Here is an 18,174-nt window from a genome sequence, read left to right on the forward strand (position 1 = left end):
GTTTAACTCCTCAGCCAATAACATCACTAGGGCTCACAGCTACTCTCTCGACTGCCAAATAGGGCGAGTAGCAAATGCCTCGGGCCAAAGAGAGAAAAGTTTAGACTGCACCCTTTAAGTTTTTAATGATCAGTGCAATTGGGCAACGGAGTCAATTCCCAGTAAAGGCGACCAAAGAGACATGAGAGCAGATATTCTGTAATGGGTTCATTACAGCCTCAGTGGGGAAGAAAGCACTTGGTTCCCACTAAAGCACCTACAGAGAGCAGGGCCTGCCGTGGACAGCTGGGTATTTGCCAAGGCCCTGTATTCTCCCCCCTGGCTCTTAATCAGTTGTCCACTGGCAGACACCACAAACAACGGGCAGGGCAGGGCAGCCGGCAGGAACCCAAGGACAGCAATGCACTTGTTGCCAGATGCAAAACAAGACTCACTAGGACCACTCAATCTGTCAGAGCCCTCCAGCTCCACCTGGCACTGGGCAGCTTAGAGAGGGGGAGGGTAGTGAGAGGCTGAGAGAGCGGGAACTCTCGTTTTGGCCCCTGCCCACAAACAACTCTTCCTTATTCTAACTGGCAGAAGAACCGACCCCATGTTACATAATTCCATTCCTGTGAGTTTAAGCCATCACTTTTCTCCACTAAACATGCTACACCCTATAAGTTTCTTTTTTTAAAAGATTTTTATTTTTATTATTTACTTGAGAGAGAGAGGAAGAGAGAGAAAGCATGAGAAGGGGGAGGGTCAGAGGGAGAGGCAGACTCCCCGTGCAGGGAGCCCGATGTGGGACTCGATCCTGGGACTCCAGGATCACGACCTGAGTTGAAAGCAGTCTCTTAACCAACTGAGCCACCCAGGCACCCCCAGTTTCTTTTTTAATAGAAATGAATTTTTGCTCTTTATTTATAAGTTGCCATTTTTTCTTCTTCTTGATCAGGATATTGTTTGACTTCATTGAGCCATATCCGTCTAGTATTCTCAACACAAAAAACAGAGCAGCCAAGTTCACACATCTCCAAAACTCTACTACCTCTCTACTTCGTAATAAAATTCTTTCATGAAAATAGGCTTCCATGATAAACATTTCTAATTTAACAATGATTTCTACTTCTTTAGCATATTTGTAGCTTTGGAACATGCTCACATATCCCACACACTTTATCTTATCTATTTTTACCATTTGGCCTCTTTCCTTATGTCTCAAGCTCATGGGAGTCCCTACCTACAGCCCCCACAGGTTAGCCTGCTCCCTCTGTCACTATTGATCCAACTTTGTTGTTTTCTAGGTCACAGACCTCATTTGGGCCATTTGCACTTTGGGCTCGTTTTTCCCATTTACAATTTTAAGGTGAATCTCTCCAATGCCATCTTAATTTTAATACTAGACACTATGCTCCTTCTTTCGTATCATCAGTTAAAATAAAACAAAGCAAGTTGTTATCAAAAAATTTTATATGGGAGAGAAGGAACATCATAGAGCAAAATGTGGTGAGAGAAAGGGTTAAGAATTCTTGCTTCTTCCACATACTAACTGTGCAGTGGACTAGTTAATCTTCCTGAGTTTCCGTTTCCTCTTACTGTTGACATAAAAAAGGTCAATATGAGGATTAAACAGGATGGCATCTACCACTGTGCCAAAAACACTCAAAAGACATTCTCCATAACCCTGAGATTTTCTACTATGTTTCCATTCAAATGCCCTTCTCATCACGTTAATAAAGGCCATCGTGGCAAATAGCATCTCTCTGTCATTGGTTCCCTGAAAGTGTATAATCCATGAGCTTTCCCATTCACTGCCCCAAAAGGATGACCAAGGTCCTGCCATCCCAGAGATCACGAATTTCTAAATTAGCTTTTACTACCAAATTCAACTGTAAGAATTTCAGAAGTACTACAGTTGAAAGTGCAGACTAAACACATGAGTGGCCCCCATCTCCCAGCACTTCCAATTATGTTTGGCTGGTCTTTATGACTTGCATGGGAATGAGGACATAGACAATACAGAGTGACTGCAGGGCACATGCCAATGGGAACATACAGGTTGGCATTCCGGGCACCCAGTCTGCTCCTGAGCCGTCATCCACCAAACAGCAGACATGCAGGTCTCCCCAAATTGGAAGCAGTCGGAATAATGTCATTCCCCTGGTCACATTACCCAAGATGGTCCAAGTAGAAGCAGCCTAGGATTTCAGTTCAATGATTGACAGAGGCTCTCTTTTTCTGGGTAATGAGCCCCTAGAGCTGTGGCGATTTTGTTACCATAAGGAGCATGAAAAAGAAAATTATAAAGAAAGAAATCCTAAATCCTGATTAAATCATGTCTGAAGCCCCTTCCCACTGGATTTTTCAATATATTCTTACTGTTTAGTTTTAATTCTTATTATTACTTCGTCCTGGGATTTGTATTAATTGCATGAAAAGTAGCCAATAAAAGCATTCCGTCATTAGAAAGATAACATATGTTTACCGATATGGAGAGCTGCCCACCATACACTATTAGAAAAACATAGCAGGTTACAGAATATCACATACAGCAAAATCGCATTATTGAGAACTTCATCTGCACATGGTGTGTGTGAGTAGACATAGACATAGACACACACACATACACACACTCTCACACACACACATACACACACACATAAAGAAAAAGAAAGAGACAGAAACAGAGCGCTATACTTGGAAAAAAATTCATGAAAATATCAGTAAGGGCTAACTCTAGTATTTCTGAGGAATTTTACTTTCCTTTTTGTATTCTTCCAGAATGTATGCCCTTGTACAATGACATGCATTTTTGTGGAACAGAAAAACTAAGCTTTAAAAAAAAAAAGCTGGCTATTTACTGATTCTGTTTGTCTTTAGTGTAAAATAAATGGACAGCTTTGCCTCAGATCCCTCTCCAAACTTAAGTGGTCTAGGGAAAAAGATCAAAGCCAGGCAGGCACTCAAAATATTATTTCATTATAAAATTCTATGATGAAGCAATGAAACTACTCTAAGATCTGAATTTGTACATGCTGAAAAGGAAACACAGCCAGAGGTGTCTTTCTAGAAGACTGGAAGTAATATTAACCAAAATGAGACATCTTGTAGAAGATGAGCACTTCTTATTCAAAGAGAGAAGCTGCGGGGAGAGCACCACACTCGCAGGAAGGGCCTTGCACCACGGAGGCCAGTTAAAAGCTACATGGGGTCGGGGGGGGGGGGGGGGCTTGTCGGGTGCTCTTGGGCTGGGTAGAGTAGAGGGCTTACCTCTTGACTGCTGCTGGATATTCACACTCTTCTCAGCAGGAGCTTTCTTTCAGTTACTTTCAGATCTCCAAAGGTCATAGTTTCCAAAACAACAACAGCAGAAAACTAGATTCTCTGTGACCTCTTTCAGTTCTAAAATTAAAATACAACCAAACATATTCCAGAAATGGTGGTGGGGGAGGGAATTATTTGAATGGGATAGAAACATCTGCGTGTTGGCAGACTTGGGCTAGAAGTAACAGCTCTAAGAGTGCTGTTAGAAAGAGTGCTGGGTTAGAAAAACCTACCAGAGGCAAACAGAAACCAGAAGCCAAAGACAAAATCCTGATTTGTTGATGGGTGGATTTTTACTAGAGTTTGAAAGATTTTCTGACTTTCAAGTCTCGAAAGCCTGGCTTCTAAAATCAGTTAATTAAAATGAACGTCTCTCTAGTAGGAATCCTGTAGGTACAAGGTAACTGCAAAAACACTAGGATGGTTTGTTTTATAAGTTCATCTTCAGTTGTTATAGGTTTCTTTTTATAAAAAATTGTTACACTGTACCTACATTACATTTCATGACAATGCCATTGTTCGCAGTCAGCCACCGCTTGATTCTGGGAGAGTCACAATACTCTGAGAAAGAAAAGAATCAAAAACAAACACCACCCCATAAAACTGTTTATATTCCATATTTGTCTTTAGAATCAAATTAAAGTTGCATCTCCAAAAGGCACCCATCCCACTCAAAATTATGAGCATACACTAGATTATCCATTTGTCTCTCCTGTGTCTCATTCTAATTCATCTCTCTTTGAAGGACTGTTGGCAGCCTGCAATCTTAAAGGGCATCAGAATGAGAAAGGAGACAACAATAGGTGGTTCTCAAACCTCAGTTCTGGAAAGAACCCCTGCCGGGTCCCTCTCTAGTCTATTTTTATCAGCACTTTGACGTGGGCTTCCATATCTGTACTTTTAACAAGCAGCCAACCAAATCCAAATAGGAGACGGATTACTCTTTGGGAAATAGTAATGTAAATAAGCCATTGAAACAGATAATCAAACTTGCTTACAGAACCCCATCCTGGATCATTTTCCTTTTCTCCAAATCTATGGTCTCTATTCTTATCCCTTGCCTGGGAAGCCACCACCACCCTCTGTCTCTGACTTGACCACTATTTCCCAGTCTGTTGCCCTGCTCCCACTCTTGCCTTCTCCAACCCTTTCTCCAGAAACTTGCCAGAAATATCTTACATACTACAAGTTACACATCGCTCCCCTTAAAACTCTTCAATAATAACTGCTTAATGGGGATGGGGTTTCCATTTGGGGTGATGAAAATGTTTTAGAACAGATACCAATGGTGGTCATACAACATCATGAATGTATTAAATATCACTGAATTATTCACTTCAAAATGGCTCATGTTATGTGAGTTTCATCTCCATTTGAAAAAAGAAAAAGCAAAACCAAAAAAAAAAAAAAAAAAAAAAGAGGCCAAAAACCTTTCGATGACTTCTTATTGCAGTTAAGATAAAATCCAAAGTGCTTGACATGGCCTGGTAGGTCTGGCATAATCAGGCCCTAAGCCACATCTCAGCAGCCTCATTCCCAGCTACTGCCATGCTCACTCTCTGCACTCCACCCACACTTGCTGTCCTTCAATGGCTACGTGACCCAAGCTCTATCTCACATGTGGACTTCAAAAATGGGACTCCCCATTTGTGGGGAGTTGGGGATTGGACTTCTCAATCATTCTTCAGATCTTATAAATTATTTTCCCACCATGAACCTTCTCTGATTATTTCATCCTTTCTATACCCTTTCAGAAAAACCTGTTCTTTTCCAAGTTCTTATCAAGAGTTCCAATAAAAGGAATATTTGGGGGTTACTTAATACCCTTTCCAGTAAACTGTGGGCTCCTAGAAGGACAGGAACAGTGATTCATTTTTGTTCACTGCTATATTTCCAGCCCTAGCATGAACTTGGCACAATAAATGCCTATCCATTGGGCACAAGGAATATGTACAGCATGCTTTCCTCCAAAAACATTAAATCTCTACTACAGAATGAGTATCAAGCTTGGTTGCAGTAGTATGTGAGGTTTAAAATACATCATCCAACATTATTCGTTTAATAACTAAGTGAGAAAAATCACAAACTACTTAGGGCCAACTCAATACCACAGAGCACACCAACCAATGCACAAAAACAACTTCTCTCACTTCTACAGTGCCTGCTCTGTGCTTCTTGATAGAATCAAGTCCCTACTGCCCAAGAAAATTCCTTTTAAAACCTCTCTCTTCATGCCGCTGCACATTACTGAGCAATGAGGAAAGAAACATGGACTCTATCTTTGCAGAAAGATGCAACTGAGGTGAGTAAAAGTCCAGGATTTAGAAGGATGTCATGGGAAACCGTTAGCTGCTCTCACATAGGCACCACTTCTCAGAGTAAAAGTGTATGAAGTACTACTAGGGAAAAAGGACCGGAACCCAGCCAGTTCTGAGAGCTGATGGGAAAAGGGGCATAGAGGAGAAACTCACCTAAGAGCAGGCACGATTGGTGTTTTGTTACTAAACAAACTGTTCTTTAGAGATTAGAGGTGAGCAAGTGATTTATTTTTTCCAATCTTGCTCCTGTATTAACTAGAACCCTAATTTGTCCATGAGGCTGAAGTATGTCTCAATTAGTTGCCTTCAAAGCTTATGCCCATTTAAAATAAGCTTATTTCTTTTCCATTGTCCGCTTGCCCAGAGCCGCCTAATCTACAATTCTCCTGCCCAGCACTCACCACTTCTGATCATTATGGAGAGCAGAGGCAAGCAAGGAGCCTTACAGGCAGCTTCCAAAGAGATCCATCTGTTCATAACTGTGTGTGCTGGCCCACAAAACACTCTCCAGCCCTGTGTCCACCGCGAGGACAGGAGGACACCAGGACCTGAACACATCCATAGCCCATGCTACAGGCTACTTTTCAATATTTAAATTCTTCTTTAACTAAATTCTTCTTTAACTAAAGCTTTGGATTTTCCCAGGCCCTCGTCCAGCGTCCCGGTAGTGGTTTGCACGGCTGTCCATTTAAAGAGCATCCCCACATGTGCTGCAGTGCCTAAAGGTACTGTTCCTGGCCTCAGAAGTGAGGGCCACCTACAACTGCATTGTTTGTGTGACCTTTTGGACATCTCAGTCAGAGAAGCTTGAAAGCTTTTTCATTGCTCCAGCTCCCAGCTCTCTGTCTCAGTTGAGGACCCCCTGGAGAAAAGACAAAGCTGCCTGATACACTCAAATATGAGACCAATATGGTAGGAACCAGCAAGACTGCTCTCCAATGGGGGTGGGGGGAGAAACATTGCGTGGTCACTGCACTGTCCTAACACCTTCCCTAAGCATACTAAGTTTCTCTTTCATGCCCCTTCCTTAATGTAGCATGTGGCCATCATGGTGGCTCCCAGCTTAGCTTCCAGTGACAGGGCTTCTAAATGTGCTTTATACTGGAAGATTCTACTGAGTTCTGTTCCCTTCTTACAAAAGCATTCTTAGTCCCACTGTTACCATTGTTTTTGTAACAGAATCACATATGCTTCTATGGGAGATGAGCTGGAGGAGCTGATAATACAAATAAACAGCATCCTTGTGCAGAAAAGTGAAGTGGCAGCAAAACTAAATCCTAATATAGCAGACATATGCCCCATACACCAAAGCACATTCGGGAGTGTGCCACGAGACCGATATGTGAACATGGGCATAAGGGTATTACACATGGAGATGAGGTCAGAAAGAACTGTTAGCAGAAAACAATAGGGAAGGTTAGTAAGAGAGGGGCCTAAGGACAGAATTACGAAGACACTAGGGGTAACTGTCAAAATCCCAAATATATCAGACAAAGGGAAATATATCAGACACTAGGGGTAACTGTCAAAATCCCACATGTATCAGACAAAGAGAAGTCAGAGTTGGAAAACCAGAGACTGGGAGTGGCTGAATAACTGGTCAAGGAACTGAGAATCTAGTTGGGAGAGGTGAGGTTACAACACAGGTGCTTTCTCCCCGGACTGGAGCTAGCGAGATTTTTCCAGAGGAAGAAGCCAGAGTGACAGAAGAAGAAACCCTCATCAGATTTATATCATGTCTGTGCTTTGAGAAACTGCAGAACACCTAACTAGGAAAACAGAAATCTCTCCAAGTAGTTTTTTACAAGGGAAATTTAATATAGAGAATTGGTTACTCAGGTGATGGTGGAGCAGAAAGCCTAGCAGGATAGTGAGGTAATCCGAAGACCAGCAAGAGCAGGAAGCTGCGACCTCCCCACGGCTGAAGAGACAATAGCAAGAGGTTATGTGTCTGGAGTCCCTGGGCCAAGGTCACTTGTGAGCGGCTAGAACCAGAGCCAGTCTGTCAAGCATGAGTGGTGCTACGGCAGGAGGGATTCCCACTACCAGGGATGTCAGGGAAAGAAAAAAATAGCCTGGCTTTGCCCTTCTCCCTGTCTCCCACAGGCTACACGCAGCGAACCAGCTAACTCAGAAATCTGGAAGAGCAGCCTGAAGGGGTGCGTCCCCTCTAACACAGTGAGGAAGAGGGGAGGGCAGGGAATGCTGGAAGGAAAGGACAGAAACTCTGGTACAAGGAAGATGAGTTACAGTAAGTCTTGATAAGCAAACTTTGTTTGCAACAGACATACTTTTAAAAGGTTTGCTTACGGCCATGTAATGGTGCCAATAATAAAGTGGTCACGCGGTAATAAAGTGGAAGCTATACTATGGCTTACTGACCTTCCTGCCAGGTTAGGTGACCCCTGAAGCCACTCTCCAGAATCCCAGAGTTAGAAGAGGGTTAGGGAATTTACTCTCTATTGCCCTTTCTTCAGTTACCAGTAAGCCTGGACTGGTCCAAACAAGCGAATTTTTTTTTTCAAAAATTTCAAATGCAAAAGACTCTTACTTTTAAAAGTAAAAAATATTTTAAGTATTGAATAGAAGAAAACTTTGCATGCACATGTGTGTACACCCAGACGATTACAAGTAAAACTGGGGAAATATGAACAACATTGATGGACTGTACCAACCAATCTCCTGGTTATAATACTGTGCTATAGGTCTGCAAGAATACTATCACTGGGGAGAAATAGGTAGAGTGTACACAGAATCTTTCTATGTTATTTCTCAAATTCCATATGAATCTAGAATGATCTCCAAAGAAAAAGTTTAATTAAAAATATAATAAATATGTGAATACTCCCTGTTAATAAGGCTGCGTCCCTTCCATTGTGTTTCACCCATGGTGTCTCCAGTATTTCCACTGTCATCATCTGTTCTGTTAAGCAAGGCCCAGGAAGCTCTCTGCTGACCCGTTCTACTTCTTACAATTCAGTCTTCTCCTTGCCACTGGCTCAGTGCTACTTTTCCAGAAATATGACGGTGTCAGGTTGCTCTTGTTTGATTATTCAGCCTTTGCATTTCTGACTACAGACAGAGCCGGAGTGTGAGTATTTATATATGGGACAATTAGAAGGCTGCCTAATCTTATTTCATATCATCTAACAAGCTTTAACCTGTTCGTGTCATGATTAAGCATTTAATTCAAAACAGCTCTCTCAGCGGATTTACTCTTTCCTTCTCCCACCTTCCGCACCTTTTGATCTCCTTCAGGAGCTGGTGGCCTAAGAACAGGCAGGAGAAATTGCAAAGAAAAGCCTGGCATTTTGACAGAGCAAGAGAAAAGAACCAGCCCCCCCCACCCCCACCACTCATTCACTTAACTAAAACACAGGCTATCAGAGAAACAGGGAAAACAATAGACCTAAGTACACGCCAGGTCTTCCAGAAACCGAGGAAAATCACCTCTTAGTCTAGAGCATGGCAGAAAATCACTGTTCATCACAAAATGGACATGCGTCGCAGGCATTTCTGCAACTCTTCTGTTCTATATAACTCCACAAATCCTTCCTGTAAAATATAACTTTCTTCCTTTAATGATCTAGTAGTGAATTATTTATATTCTTCAATTTATCTTCCTGTCTTCTTTTATTTATTCCCAGACTTGTGCTGCTTAAGTCTAGAAAGGCTGACCAAGGTTACAGGCAAAGCACAGGAGTCTCCAAGGGTGCCAAGCCTAATGCCCAGAGCAGGGCCATGGTGCACGGCAGAGCAACGAAATCTCATTCTTGGAACGGCAGCCAGCTAAAGGGACCACACACTGCCAGCCTCCATGTCGTGACAGCTTTCCAGCAAAATCCATTTTGTGTCCCCGCAGTTACTACCTTCGCTTTGGCGGGCATCATTGCTTGCCTAGGCACTGCCACCTCCAACTGATCTCTATGCTCCTGACTCTCCCTCCGTCAATCCACTTGCCAGACATCTGCCAGCATGACCCTCCCAAGATGCAAATCAAAAAGGATGATACCCACGTCTTAATCCATCAGTAGCCCTCTAGCACACAAAGCAAAGGTTATCTAGCACATGGCTGTTGTGGCAGATTCACCAGGGAATTTGGGGACATAGTGCAGAACATGTGTCAGCAATTGTATCAGAGGGTCCAAGATGCAAGATGCTAGTGTGTCACCTCCCAGCTCCCTTCTTTCATTGGCTTAGGGACACTCCTGAAGCCATTAACTCCTGAAGCCCTACCAAGCTGCCCTACATGTGGGAGAGAAAACCTTCAGGCAGAGAACAGAGGTGTTTGCAGAAAAATTCTGCAGACATATATTGGAGCAGTGGGCATTTGGGCAAACAAGTATGAAAGTGACCATGTCTGCTCCCACAGGCCATGTCCCTGAAGTTTCTGATTCAGTAGGTCTGGGGTAGGACCCAGGGATCAGAAGCATAGCAAATGTTTCATGGGATTGTGTTGAACAAACAGATTGTAAAAACACTGACTAATATTATTAAGCTCAAAAGCTTTTCATTGTCTGTCTGTCTCCACACCTACCGACCCTCCTTCACAGTCACCTTTAAACCAAACCAAATTTGTGCACTTTCCTGCAAATAGCATTATCTCTTCCATGAGCAGGAACTGTGCCTTAAGAATCTTTATCATCCCCAAGGCCAAATACTGTACCATTCACATAGTAAATGCTCAATAAATTATTTTTGAAGAAATAATCCTGAAAGGAAATAGTATATTATATAAGTGTTCCCTGAACAAAACTATCTTCCCTATGCATCAAAATAGTAGGTACAATTCTACTAGTGAAATTAAACAAATATATATTGAGCACCTAATGTATGCAAGAGACTCGGGAATCCCTCCAGAAAAGTACTATAACTTTTATCAGTACACACCTTAACAACTTTTCTTCCCCCCAAAGTGGGGTCTTTTAATAGAGATGGGCAAACAGGGAACATGATTCAGTTCCCGCCCTTTGGATGTGGTACCTCCCTCTCCCCAACCTGGTATGGCCCCAGGTGTGACATAGAGAAGTGTTTTTAAAAAACATGGCAGGGCTAACTCTCCACTTTCACAGAAAAGGGGAACACAGGAAAGCAATCTGTTGGAGCTTTGCTGATATGAAACTATTAATGAATCCCTACAGAGGAGACAACCAGCTAGGTAGTGGTGGAAAGGTGAAGGATGTTTAGGACTAACCGGAAGCAGGTCAAACTTAACCTACCTTGTGGTTCTGCCAGAGTTGTCCGTAGAGACACTATTACTCTCCACCTACTTCCAAAGATGGAACAGGACAAAGAAGAAAGTCTTATTTCAATGTTACTGAACTCTTGGGATTATGACTTCTTTCAAGGACAACAAATTCGGTTCCTGAGATCTAGTGGTAACTTTGGGCTCTACCCCTTAATTGCAAAAGAGCTGCTGTGGTTTTTAAGCTACTATAAAGGTGCTCTCTTGAAAATGAGACCAAAGCAGAGGTCTGGCCACTTGTAGTCACTAAAGACTTCATCCGTGGCTTTTTTCCCACTGTTTGGGACGTTAACCATAGTCCCTTGGCCACATTCCAGTCTGGATAATTACATTGGGGCTAGCAAACTTCACCCTCCAGCTCCAACTAAATAAAGTATTCCTTTGCACTAGCTGCCATAACCTTTGTTCTGCTGCTCTGGGCTATTAAAGAGCTATTCTGTACTTAGGATGGCTGTATTTGTGAAAAATCAATACCCCTGGTATAACTTCCTGCACTGACAAGAAGTATATTCCACAATATCTCACTGGCCAAGTTATTTTTTTAATATAGTGCCAGAAACAATTAGAAAACCAGAGTAATTTCTTCTCTATCTTCTCAACTTTTACAATTCACACAGATACAGACTGAAATGTTTGCAACATTATATCAAGAAGGAGGGCAGATGTATATTCCACAAAACACACACTGAATGTCTACCACATGCTAGGCTCTGTTGTAGCTACTGGGTATTGTTACAGAAGCCGTGGGTTATGTTCTCAGCATAATTTGAGAATTTTCCAAAGGGAATAATTCAATTTAATTCTTCCTGGGCTACTGTATTTCTGAAAATCTGAATATATCCACTTTACTTAGTATATCAGCATTAGCATGCACAGGGCTCCCAATAAAAACACTATTTCCATCCACTGTTGTAAGTGTCTAACAGGACTGGGCACTTGGGTGGCTCAGTTGGTTAAGGGCCCACCTCTTGATTTTGGCTCAGGTCATGATCTCAGGGTTCTGAGATTGAGCCTGGTGTTGGACTCTGCACTGGGCATGGAGCTTGCTTGAGATTCTCTTCCCCCACTCCCCTTCCCCCACATCGCTCTCACTGTCCCCCACCAAAAAAAGAGTCTACAGGACCTTAAACTCAACGTGTATGTAGATATGTGTGTGGAAGGATATGTGTGTCTAAGAATGAGAAAATACACTTTCCTGGCTAGCTTGGAGGATATATATCCTCCAAGCTAGCTTGCTTGGATATATATTTATTTATTTGCTTGTTTTTTTAGCAACCATCCTACTTGTGTGGGTGAGAGTTTACAGGTTATAACAGCAGAAGCAGACATAAGGAAATTGAAAACGTAAATATCTCGTTTAAAGCTTTTTTTTTTACTGTATGAAAAAAAAGCATAAATCAAGTCTTTTAGTGTTCTATTACAAGGATGAAAACAACAGAAGGGGAAAAAAGTAAGTATTGTGTGTTCGTACATTTACATACACATATATTATCCTGTACATGAAGATGGGAGAGTGTCATTAAATACCAAAATTCCAGTGGGCTAAATTATGAACAACAGAATATTTCACATCATTCCCTGCAAAAAAAAAATGGTTCAGAAATAAAAAATAATAATAACAACCTTAAAATTCAGATTAATCCTACAGGATCCAAAACAAGTACTTGCCCAGACAAACTATAACCAGACTGTGGAAAATGGTTTAAAAAATCAGTGAAGTTCACTTGAAATCCACCAAATTATTATTGTTTGAAAATCCTCCTAGCTAGAACAAGTTAATAGCAGGCTTCTAAAACTAGGTTAAACATGCTGTAAATCAATTTATTCCCCCCTACAAATCTGCTAAAGTGCATGCTTTTCTGGTGAAAATGGTTCTTCAACGTTACTTAATACTGTCACTTTATTGTTTCTCCAAGCAGTCCACTTCAAGTTTTTCTACCTAAGTTGTTAAAGTTAAATGCATATGTTTGACATAAATAATAAACAGTGAAATACACATTGTTTAAAATAGCATAAGGACCCTCAAAATGTATCACACAGGCAGTACATTTCCTAAGGTTTAGAAGAAACGCTTAATAATGCATATGTGATCCAAGTTTGCCACCCAATAACTTATTCATTATCATTTTACTGAGTGAAGAAACAATCGGCACTACTACCTTCTCACACAGATAGATGACCTGTCCTCCACCAACATGCTTCAGGTAGCACCTTTGGCAAGACAGCTTTGATAAAAGACTGAAATGAATTTTATGCAGAGAGACACAGTCTGTCCCATGTACTTTCAAGAGCCCAAATCACTACACCCACAGTATGTCTATCACGTTGCAGACAGAAGACCAGAACAGGTGATTAATTAGCTGTACTGTTTAAACTCTCACCAGCATACAAGCTGACCAACACAATATTCAATCTTATTCCCATTTAAAATTCACACAGAGAATAATGGATCATTAAAGATTACACAGAGGTGTAAACAATTAGCAAAGCAAGGGACAGGGCTTCCCCATTTTGGAGAAAAATGTGGGAGTCACGGTCCTCTCATCTGGACTTCCATAGATGGGAGGAAGAACACAGGATATACAATGCCTCTAACACCAAAATCTAGCCTGATGTCAATACTAAATGTTTATGCCCAAGAATTCCTGTATTTACTAAGTATCTTTATCAGGATAAAAATCTTTTTTATACAAATTTTATGTAACTCAAGAACAAGAGTGATTCCAGGGAGGAAATGGAAAAAATTTCCAAGTGTGACCCAAGGGAAGATATTCTGGAGATGGCTTAGTCACCAGGGTCAAGTCACATCACCTCATTGTGCCTCAGTGTCCCATAAAATGAAAGAGGCCACCCCATGAATCTCTAATTCCCTGCTAAGAGTAAAATCCAGCTATCTATTTAGGTATCATAGAGAACTCGAGTTTTTATAAAATCCTAAGAGCACCTGATGGCAGCAGAAAATGTGCTTAGTGTTTAATGACTATAAAGGGAAGAATGAGAAGGGTCTATACAGTCCTCCCCATCTTGCATTTTTTCAGTTTATACTAGGCTTAAGAGGGCAATTGGAATTAAGATGCTTCATTTCATCCCACAATCACAATATAATTCTTATTACAATAAAAATTTTAAATACTCTTTTTAAAAACATCCCAAAAAAGAAACAGCTTCACCTTACTCAAATGAAACTTAGATCTGTCTCACTTGGAGGGTTTCAATGCTTGAACTACAGTATGGGTATCAGGATGTGGAAGCAGCTGTCACTGCTTTGTTTTTCATTCACAGTAGGTGGTTGCCAAGCAACAAAATACTATTGTCTGTTTCCATGATCTATTGGCCAATTCTACTCCTGGTAATGCTTTCTACGTTTAAAACAGGGCCACCTTTTGGACAAGAAGAAATGAGAAAAAATTTTAAGAATGACAATAACATATAAATAAATACACTGAATGTACCACAAAATTATGTATATACATATACAGCTGTGTGTGGATATACATACATATATTTTGCATTTATGCATATGTGTATGTGTGACTATATACATTGTTTTTCTACCTACCTCAAAACCTATCTAAATTTGAGAGGCCAAAAACTAGACTCTAAATCCCTTGAAGGCAAAACAAGGCATGACTTAGGACTATGAAAACATAGTAAGAATTATTTTTTCAACAATAGCAATAATTTCCATTTTGCCACATGTATCAAATCTGTCCCTTGAATCAAAGTCCTACAGTCAGGAAGAAATTCTGTCTACTTACATAAAAACAATAATAAATGGAAAGACTTTACTATCTACTTTGGAATTACCTAAATATATTTAACATGCTGTGTGACTTATCATGTGCTATCACTGTGTACAAAGATAATAATTGAAATGGAAAAATTCGGTTGCTATTTACACCCAAGAATCTTAAAATACATTCATTTTTAAAATAATTGAATTGTTCTCCCTGGAATAGCCTCATGTGATTCTCACTTTGTTTTGATTTGGGTCCCTGGGGAATAACAGTCATGCTATGTTATTCTTGCATATTTCACTAGCTTGCAAATAAAATAACACAGTGTACTCAATATAAAGTTGTCAACATTAACTTGCATCAGTTGCTGTTTGTTTTGCACTGACAAGGCTTCTAAAGATAAGAATTACAATATTCTTAGATGTACAGACACAACATCAAAACAGCCTGAAGGAATTAAAGCCTGAAAATGCTAGAGGCAATCACGTTCTGAAATGAAGAAAAATCAGTATCATTTATGCATACATATATATTTCTGCAAAGGACCTAAATAATGCCAGAACAATTTTTGGATTTTATGCAATGCTCATCCGTCTTCTTTCACAATATTTCAAAAGCACTTTGCCTTAACTATTTAGTGCATCCCTCTAAAGGAACTTTTAAAATTCACTTTTTGAAATTCATTACCACTTGCACATCTATATATTACAACAAACTGGGATAAACAAAATCTATTACATGAATTGACATTATTACTATGAAGTCTCATATCAAAAGGACAGCGTTAGCAAAACAGAAACAAAGTGTGCTAATAATGATCAAAATATTGTTCAAAACTACCCCTTTTCTGGGACAGAGCCTTCTTCAGCAGAACCCACCCGCCCCCCCACAATACCCATCCGGGTTTCTCCTTCACATTCACCCCGTAAGTGACCCATTTTTTCTCCCTCCGCTCCCCAAGCTCGCCCACCTGTGTCCTTCCTTCTCACAAGGAACAAAATCCATCCCACTTTCTCCATCCTCTTCAGATCTCTTAGCCACCCATTACTTTCTTGGAACTACTGGACTCAAACCCGCAGCCCAGTTTGCCACGAACCTCTGCATACCCACTTGGTACCCTCATTCTTCTAGATATGCTTTAAAAACCTCTACCACCGGAACGAATGCAGTATTAATAAAAGTAGGGTTGCAAGCCAATTTTTGTTTTTTGGTTTTTTTTAATTACAGGAGTAGAATGTTGAGAGATATCAAAGGAGAAAAGCAGGAGTGTATCTGGAGGAAAGAGGGTGGGTGGGTGACTACACACAGCGGTGTAGACCCGGGGACCCTACCCACCCGGATTCCCCACCTGTCGACCCCACTTCCCCCATGTGCGCGCCGCGGGATGACAACCACAACACTCCAGAACCACCCCCCTCTGGGAAGGAGGCGGGGTTACGCCTTCAGCCAATCAGAACCCGCGAACTCCGGGTGTCCAACCTATGGGGTGGCCGTGGCCGTGCAGGGGGAGGACGTGGGGTGGTCGGGGAGGGGCCGCGTCCGTGGGAGGCGCGCACGTGTCGAGTCCAGGGAGGCAGGGAGGCGGAGAGGCGGCAGGCGTCCAGGACCTAAGGCGCGGGCTCTGCACCCTGGCAGCCACCGAGTCCAGCTGCCCAGTGCCTCCTCTGCCTCCTGCTCGGCGGGCCAGGACCGCTACCGCCGAGAAAGACACGTCCAAGGTGTCTGAGTTCCCCGTGTTAGGGGACAGTCACAAATAACAACAACACTACCTAGCGCAGAGGAGAAGGGGAGTAAAGTTTCCGGCCCGCACCACAGCGGAGTCCGCCGAGACAGTGAGGACTAGGGATACAGGGCGGGAGGGTGACAATCGGGAAAGAAGAGGACTGCCGGAGGGCTGCGCTAGGAGGACGCCGTCCCGGGTGCTGTGCAGGGGGCGGCGGGCGGCTGGGTGCGCTGTCCAAGGTGCAGGGGAGGTGGGAAGCGCGCGGCGGGCGCGAAGCCCGGAGCCAACACCGGCCGGCGGCGGCGGCGGGGAGCGCGGGGAACAGCAGTCTGGGGCGCCGGGCACCCCCCGGCTCGTAAAAGTGACAGGGCTGGAGCTAGGATAGAGCGGGGAAGGGCACGGGGGGCTGCGCGGAAGCCCCGAAGCTTCCACGCACCCCTCCCCACCAGCCTTACCTCTAGCTCCATTCCCCTCCCCCTCCCCGGAGCCCACTCCCCTCCAAGCCTCTGTCCCGGGCCGTGGCGGGGGCGGGACCGGATAACCCCGGCTCCGAGCTCGGACACCCCAGGGATGCTGCGGGCCCCGGGGCTGCTTGCTTACCTGGAGCTGCGGTACCGGGAGCGGGGGCAGCCCGCCGCGCGGAGCCAGGAGCCGGGCGCTGGGCGCGGCGCGGCTCCTCCTCGCCTCGGCGTCCTCCTTCTCGGCTTCTCCCAGACTCCGTCCCGGGCACGAAGCTGCAAGACGCGGCCAGGCTGCAGCTGCGGTTCCCACTGCTGCCTCCGCCGCCGCTGCCGCAGACAGAGGACGCCCCGTGGCGACTGGAAGCCTGTGTGAGTAGCGGCGCCCGAGAGAGTGGGATCTGCTGGAGACTCCACGGCTTGGGGCGCGCGGGCGTGCGCACGCGCGCCTGCGAGTGTGAGTGTGTGTGTGTGTGTGTGTGTGTGTGCGCGCGCGCGCGCGCGCGCGCCCACGGGGTAGGAGAGTCGCGAGGGGAGGGGGAGAGAGGCCAAGAGATGCTCGTAGGGACCGAGGCAAAATTCTTTGCCCCCGGAAATCCGTAAAGCCAGAGAAGGAGGATCGAACACGCGCCTCGCGGGGGGGAGCTGCCCGCGGGGCGGCGGCAGAGGGGGAAGGGAAGGCAGCACAGAGCGCGGGCTCCGGATCCGAGCGGGTCGGAGCCCAGCGGAGCGCGCAGCCACGGATGCAGCAGAGGCGGTGCCCGCAGCCCTCGGTCGCGCTGCCCCCTCTAGGGAGGGGCCGAGCTGCTCGCTCCCGCCACCGCCGCGGCTGCTCCGGACTTCTTGGCTGAGCGCGGGGGAATAGAAATCAGGACCCCATGGTTGCCACTGCAACCTTGGAGTCTCTCGGCCCACTAAGGGGCCGAGCAGAGGACCCGGGCGCACGTGGCCGACTACCGGCTGGAGTCGGCGTGTGCAAGCGCTGCGGGAGTGGAATGGGCGGTGGAACCCCACCGAGTGCGGCCCACCGCCTCTAGCGTGTAGGGATGTGGGGCGGGGGCAAGGGTGAGGTCGGTAGTGGGTGAGGTGAGCTTGCACGGTCCGGAAGAAGGGAGGGTGTTTCTCACTCCAGGTGGAATGCTGCCTCTTTTTCTCCTCGGAGGCCACTTTTCCTCAAAGTTAATCCACTTCCCAGGTAAAAGTGCCGGTCTTTTCTTTGTTCGGATTCAGCTGTGTGCAGGCAGCCGAGCACTGCCTCTTTGAAGTCAGGCTCTGCCAGGAAGCGGCCCGTGCGGCCATCCTGGGGCCGTTGTTGGCCTGTTAAACCCCACACTCCCCCATTCATCCAAGCCACACTGTATACACCTTAGAAATAAAAATCTTAAAC

At 44.2% G+C, this 18,174-nt stretch overlaps 1 protein-coding gene across 1 annotated transcript in view; it reads right to left on the reverse strand.

Moving 5' to 3' along the window:
- ENOX1 (ecto-NOX disulfide-thiol exchanger 1) overlaps positions 1–17,266 on the reverse strand; it is a 560,820-nt gene extending 543,554 nt beyond the window's left edge. The window contains exon 1 of the mRNA XM_080798203.1: positions 16,930–17,266. The gene's annotated coding sequence lies outside the window, so the exon portion shown is untranslated. The remainder of the gene's footprint in view (positions 1–16,929) is intronic.
- Positions 17,267–18,174: the final 908 nt, after the last annotated feature.

Source organism: Martes martes (genome assembly GCF_963455335.1).
Source record: "Martes martes genome assembly, chromosome: 3".
Taxonomy (NCBI): domain Eukaryota; kingdom Metazoa; phylum Chordata; class Mammalia; order Carnivora; family Mustelidae; genus Martes; species Martes martes.